The sequence below is a fragment of the Morone saxatilis genome, unplaced genomic scaffold (genome assembly GCF_004916995.1).
Source record: "Morone saxatilis isolate NCDOM2014 unplaced genomic scaffold, NCSU_SB_2.0 Contig22, whole genome shotgun sequence".
Classification (NCBI taxonomy): domain Eukaryota; kingdom Metazoa; phylum Chordata; class Actinopteri; family Moronidae; genus Morone; species Morone saxatilis.
Window position 1 is genome coordinate 14,378,764 of NW_023339785.1, and position 7,871 is coordinate 14,386,634.

Consider the following 7,871-nt stretch of genomic DNA (forward strand, 5'->3'; position numbering starts at 1 on the left):
TTTGATTGAGGTCCGATTGAGATGTTGTGGTATGACCTTAAAAAGGCCGTTCATGCTTGAAAACCCTCCAATGTGGCTGAATTAAAACAATTCTGCAAAGAAGAGTGGGCCATTGGCTGCAGGAACACCAGATAACTTCAAAAATAGATAGTATGTACCTTTAAAAAGTATGTTTACGTTCAAAAAAGTTATATAACTTTAACTGCTGCTCTCCGCCGCTGTCACACATCTCCAATTCATTGTGACTGATGGAGCTGTTTGGCTCTACTTTTGTACTTGTACTAAAAACAAGGCTAATTAGTGAAATATTTGTGAAAGGCTGTTGCATAAACTTCTGCCCATATTTAGTGCAACATTCACAGATATTATATATTTGAGCGCTAGCCTAATGTTTGTGTGACTAGTAAATGGTATAGTATTTGCATTATCATTCAGTTGCTTACTGGCAGACAGGCCTCTTGATTTAAAGAGTGACTTGACCACCAGGACCCATGGGCTTCTCGGAACCTAAACTGTGAGGGTCCCTGGGCCCCGCCCAAGCAGGGGGTGATGATGATGATGATGATTTTTTATTTTTTTATTTTATTGTTTTATTATTTTATTATTATTATTTTTGTTTTATTATTAATATTATATAGTTTCAATGACCCTTAAAGGGATCAAAATGTGTTTTTTTTGTCTCAGTGGCAAACAGTGTATATTTTCATATCACGATCGACATATACAGTATTACAAAGTATAAGCATAGCTTTCAGTGTTGTTTCTTTTGTGAAAGAACATGAAATATCAAATTGTTGTCAATTTCTTGATTGTTTTTTCTATATTGTGACTCCTTTTTGGATGTTGATCAAAGTGATTTGTCTGTGTTTTTTTTTTCTTTCTAAATGAGTAAGGGTTTAAAGAAATAAAATAAAGTATCTGTGATTCGATCATCCTTGTTAGTCTCTATGGAGGCAGGGTGTCTAAAAGGAATTGTGTGTGATGGGCTCACAGGGCACCCATGGTGATTTGGGCAACAGATTTAATATAATGCAGATGTGTGTTTAAATTGGTCTGGCAAGCACACTCATTTGTGAGTTAAGAGGAATCCCACACACATAGAAACACATCTGTGCATTAACACATAGAGTAACTATGGTCACCAGTTTTACTGTACATAGTGATTTCTCGCCTTGTTAATCTCTCTCTCCCGTTCTCTCCCGCTCACCAGACTGCCTTGCCATCTATAAACATCTTTTTAATATAAGCACACTCTTGCTTTGTTTGTAAACCCTGCCCAATTTCCCATTCATATTTGATCACCCTTCATGCTTAAATGATAAAGGTAATTGAGGCTGCCAGCTAGCTCTGGTTCAGCTGCACAAACTGTATCTGCCTGCAGCAAACACTCTTCTACCAACCAGAAACGTTATATAAAAGTAGGTTCTCCTCACTGGTACTGTAGCACACTCTGTATTCGATTTTGCTTTAGGGTTTTCTTCATCACATAATCTATGTTGAAAATTAAATGCTCAGGATAATATACTTTCACATAAATTTCACACTAGTTTAACTGATGTCAAAGTATCTTTGTTCAGGACCTACTGTAGGTCCCTAGAAAAAGGAATATTCAGATAATCAGTGATGATAATGCTTTTGTGTGTGTTATTCATATTGCCAGCATCTATGTACCCACATGTCAAAATGTGATTTAACTGTATGTGCTCACTGGATAGGGTAGAGCATATATTAACTGATGCATTGATACAGCCTGCCAAACTCTGCAGACAGTATAACACACACAGGTCATTTAAAAGGGAGTTATGGGGAGATCAAGTGTAATCCTTGTACTTTGATTCACATTTGATTTTGTCATAATGAGTTTAGATACTGTATAAGCTCAAACAAATAATCAGTCACTACTCCAAATATGTAGATCCACTTCTCACTCCTAGAGCCTCAGTGCTTTTCAGATAAATATTTGGCTAGAGCTCCCCGGTTTGATCAGACACCTTCTGATGTATGCTTACCAGCATACCTCTGCAGGCAGTCGATAATTTGTTCACTTTTTACAGTAGCGATAATAAAAAAATATAATAAAAAAACAAACAAATGCAGTCATGTCTGTTTTGCTACAGAAGTATCTTGTTCTAGGGCTGTATTATCAGCAACACAGATTCTATTGAATGATCATAGGAATAGAGATATCTATTATAGAATATTATATATATGTAAATATAACTGCAACCCTAACTTGCATAAAAGAGGGCTAGCAGGCTAGCAGGGGTAACCATTTTTGGTAATTTTTCTTACAAACGTATGACATTGTCTGCTGTCTACACATATTAACAATTGAGTGTTTGTTGTTGCTTTTTCCTTCCAAACTTCCCCTGAAATTAGCTGATGGATTGAATAGACTTAAACTGCTTTCCATTCAGCCATTTGTCTAAAATCCATTTAATTCATGATGTTCTCATGTTCATAAATAGTGCGGTATGATTCTGCCAATGCAGTGTTTAAAGTTGTCATGTGGACTGTGAGTTAGAATACATATGTTATCGGGGACATTATATCAGGTACCTCTCACTCTCACCCTCACTCACTTCCTAAAAACAAAGTCAGGGCAAAAGGTGCCAAAAGAATCACCAGTGTTGTTCTTTTGGGTTGATTTACTTTCAATCAAAAGGCTGACAAAGCTCCTGATGCACTTTAGCATGAAACCTGCATCAGACTATATAACTCAGCAGTAAGTTCTTCTTTAAAACGATGATGATCAATAATCAACAGAAAACAGTCCCACTTGTACAGGCTTAAAAAAATATTAATAATAATAATAATAATAAGTTATATATATTATGTTATAATAATAATAACAATAATAAATGACATTTAAAAAGACCACACTTTTTGCACACTTTTGATGTTACAAGTGACAAATAACTGGTTGTAGCCATCACTGGATTTCCTACAAGATAGGAAAGATGATTGTTATCAACTATTGTGTTGTTATTGTTATTAACTACTGTTTTCATTTGTCTGTCAGGGCAAAAAATAGATTTTTTTCATGTGGATGTGTTTTGCCCTTTGGCACTGTGTATTTTCCATTAAATATGCAGTTTGTTGCACCAGAAGACTGAGAGTGGCAGTTAAATTCCAGAAGTGTCAGAAACATGGCGTAGTTTTTAATGAGAAGGTCCAAGGGTGCCAAATCTGGTGACTACAAGAGCTGTTGTATAACTCTTATATATATATAATAGTACCATTTATCACCGTGGAGGGCTGTGATTGGGTTTCATTCTTGGATTCTTCACCTCTCATGTATTTCCTGTCTCACTTGTTCAGATAGTTTCTCAACTACTTCCCCTCAGAGTGATGATGCTATATATACACACACTTGTTTCTTGTCCACTCTCACCTAATATGTTGTTTTGAGTGCTGGGGGCTCCCACACAAACTATAAACTGGCTCTCTTAAACAGGCTACTTGTGTCTGAGAGTTTGTGCTTTTTGACTTGTTAATTCAATTTTGCTGAAGTTTGAAAGAGGAGAGATTGGCAAAAAAAACCTGACTGGGTATGTGTGTGTGTATGTGTGTGTATGTGTGTGTGTGTATGTTTGGGTGGTGGTGATGAGACAAAAGAGTGAATTTGAGTGGGAAAAGAGGAAAGGACAGGTTGTGAGCGGCTGTGAATCATAAGTCTGTGATGAGCGCTAATGAAAAATAATTCCGGCTGAAAATAAGATTCTACAGGAGACAAGACACTGCAGGCGCCTGTCTCATCCTCTGCCTCTTTTGTCATTCCTCCCTTGTTTTCCTCTCCTCTCACTTCCTTCATCCTATTATTATAATTTCCTTTCATTCTTGTCTTCCTCTCTCTCTCTCTCTTCCTCTTTGAAGGCCAGAACCAGATAAAGCGGAAAGTAGAGGCAAGCAAGAAATGAGGGTTTCCTAATACCCCTGGATGTGCTATTATATTTATCAGGCCTGGACACCAAGCTTGACCAATTTAATTAGCTGTGAGGAAAGACCATTTCATTACTCAGAAAAAACTGCTTCTGTGTTTGCAAAGACAAGCAGCACTCCACTTCCTTTTTGATGTGGTTTAAAATTGTCTCAGTGTTTCTCAGTGGAACATCTACATAAGGGAACATTGATAATGAAAAAGTACGCTAATGATTCCCATTGTAGGCTCAAGAATAGGGGATGAGGTGGTGAGTAGTATGACTGATAAGTTATCGGAACTGAGGGTACAGATTGTCAAAACCATTGAGGCAAAATTTGTAATTTGTAATTTTGAGCTTCATAATTAAAATTGACTTGATTTGATTTTGTTGTCAGTGAAAGTGGGCAAAGTGATCAGTTACCTTAGTACACCGATTGGCTTAAAAGTGGATGCCAGATTGGCAACCAGGCACCAGCTTTTGGTTGCCAGAACTAAAAATATGGTTGCCATTTTCTGTCCCCTCATATTTGTATATTTTTATAGTCTGTATTTTATCTGATATTTTACAGCATGAAAAGGGAAGAGTCAATTCCTGATATACACTATACAAGTAGGGCAGCTGTTGTCATGTTCTTCACAGACCCCGTAAAAATGAATCAGTTCTCTCCCTTTTAAATTTAATCAATTTGCATATTTCTTTGTGATGTTGACAGGTTAGTCAAACTTTCAGACGACTTAATTAGCATTGCCATTGTCTCTATTGTCTCAGCGACTGTTACTAACTGTAACAGCAATATATAAATATCTCTAATGCAGACTGGATGTACTTAAAACGAGAAGAGGAAGAGAAGAAATAGCCACAGGGACGCATCTGGATATGTGTGAACACATGAACATATATGATGACAACTGAGAAAATGCCCTCTTTTTTGTCTTTTACAATATGGATCTTTTTTGCAAAGGGCGCTTGTTTGCCTTTTTAACATAATACAGATGAGAATAATGAGAAAGCAGTATGCTGCTTAGTGTAAGTGCAGTATCCCATAATGTACTCTTATATTAGTTTAAATTAGCCCAATGAGCAAACACTTTTAATTTAAACACTTAATCCCTTCACAAAGAATTAGACAGTAGATGGCACATGCTGCTGTCGTAGGTATTTGCAGAAGCTAAATTAGGATAGTTTTCAGTGTTCAAGTAAATAGACATAAAAGACTCTTCATTATTTATTGTGTACTCAGTGATTCTGGGTTACCTTGTGGTTACTCGGTAGATCCGACACATCCAGTAAGTGAGGTGTAATTTTCACACATGCGTCTTTCTAGCTTTGGTTTGTGGTCATAAAGATAACGAACATCTGTTGCTCCTCCTGCTAGATTCAGTGCTTTTCATATGTTTATATCCATCCCTAGGCTTTTTATATGTTAAATGAATGCCTGTGTTGTTGAGTGAGAAATGCAGAGAAGTAGCAGATCCCTATGTTGGACAAGGCTGAAACACTGAGCAAATAATCTATGAGCTTGACTAAGAGAAGACAAAAAAGGAAGTGGTAAAAAAAAGTTTAATTTCCAGCTCAGCAGGGGCAGCCCGAGTTAATTAAACTTTGCGTCTTGTTTAACACAGTTTAAATAATGTATTAAGGCTATTAGAGAAAGAGAAAGAGCAGGAGGAGGAAAGTGGGGTAGGAAAAAAATCTCTTTCATTTCATCATTGAGTCATTTGTTTCCTCTTTCGTTGCTTACAATCAAGAGCAAAGCTTGTAAATTTAATAAGGAACAAGTGAGTGATCCTCTGAACTCACAGCGAAATACAACATAGCTTTAAGGGGATGTACAATCAATTTTCGGTTCAGTTTTTAGACTTTGTACAGTTTTTCATATGCAAACATCTCTTTGACCATAAATGAGCTGTTACATTCTGACCTACTCCATACAAGAACCTCAATATATATATTAAAGACATTGGCCTCAATTATTTATGGCTGTTTAACTGTGACCTCTAATTGTTCAAAATATAATTTTAATAACAATGTGAATCTTTTGCTAATATAAAAAAAGAAACATAACATGACATATTGATTTATAAGTTAGCATATAGTATATATTTTTACATACTGTAAATGTTTGCATGTAATGTTGTTTGGTTTGTTTTGGGATGCAGGAACATTTTGTCCTTGATAAATGTTGGTGTATACCACAGAGGATTAAATCATCTCTCGTCTCTAAGAGAAAAGATACAGGCTGCTGTACGCCTGAATGTGTGTGTTTTTGTTCACACACTGTGCATCTGAAAACTCAGCTTTTCTCTCTTAAAATGTCAGAAATTTGACATCCTACAGTGCCAACCTCTAGAGTCATTATTACATGGCTACTGCCTTCTCTGTCAATCAATATAACCTTTGAAAATATCACATTTTGTACGTGTGTGTGGGTGGGTTTTGTGAAAAATATATTATATATGTTTTATAACCCACAACCATGTACTTTGCTCCCGCTTCTCGACTTCTCTCCCCAACTGTCTCTTTTTGACAGGGTATCACTTGTGCTGAAAAATTTTAATTAATTAATTAATTAAAAATTAATTTAAAGGTACATTTTTAATTTATTTGTTTATTGAAACAATCGGAGGTCAATTTGTTACCTCTCCAAAGGAATTTGATGCCAATTTAGAGAAACAGGTGCATAGTTTGGTCCAGTTAGTTTAACTTGTGTACGTGATCTTGGTCTTGATTATGTTTTAAATGCTGTGTGTGTAGGTCTGTATGGTAACTCGAGGTTGAATGGCAGCCATGTTACCTGAAAATAATGCTGACTCCCAGGTGAGTAATAGGGTGAAAATAATTACTTTTGGCAGCAACGGTTCAGAGCCACACCATCCAACCTCACAGATAAATATACAGCTATACACACCAAATACACCTGCCTTTCTTCCCTCCTCAGTAGTTCAATTTGCAAATGAGGTGAAGTGTCACTGAAAGACTGTGATAAGAGACAGTAAGATGCATAAAGTAGAAGACAGAGAGAGGGAGACAGTGACAAACAGAGAGAGAGACACAATGTGACGGAGACAAGTGGCTGCTCTGCACCATGATAGATAAGCCATGCAATTCTCAGGCAGCTCCTCATATCTCCTCTTATGCTTGATTGTGGGGACAGAATAACCTTTCAGCAACATCCCCACCACCCAACCCTCCTTCTCCATCTTTATTTTCGGCCTCCAATTTAGACGATTTAGAGATGAATATACTGAACCATTTTAATACACGAGAGGTGTCTGAATTCAATTCCTCAGGTTCTTTTATGCTATTTCCAATCAGCCTTTCTTCTTGTATTGAATTCACTATAAATGTGTTAAACTGAAACACTTACAATGTGTGAGGCGATCTGATTGTCAAGAACCTTGGGGAGAAGTGAATGTGGGTGCGAGGTGGTGGAGGGGTGACAGAGAGAGACAGAAATGAGGTGATTAGTCTTTGTGATTCATTATAGACCAATCTTCTTCCATTAGTAAGTTGGTGCAGTTTGTTTCTCCCCTGTTGCTATAGAGGAAAATAAGATTGAGTGGAGGCAGAATTTCCCTGCTTCGATTACCTTTGAATAAAATATTTAGTTACTATGTTTCAGGAGTTTATCAGTGTAATCAATGTGGGTTTAATTCTATTCTTAGCCCATTGTCTTGCTCCTGTATGTGCACCTTTACCATCTTTTTTTCCTCAGTTCTGTTTTTCCCTTTACTATCCTCCCTTTCTTTGTCCCTGCTTTCACTGTCCGTCTTGCAGATCACAGTATCTGCAAGAATAAGTCTCACATTCTTAGGTTGTTATTTTCTCCCTCCCAGCCTCCCCCTTTTCTTGTGTCAAAGCTTAAATAGTCTAAACTTTAACAGCACAGCCTCATCCATATTTTACAAAACGCCACTGTATTCTTCACTCCCCACTCTCTTCTTTCAG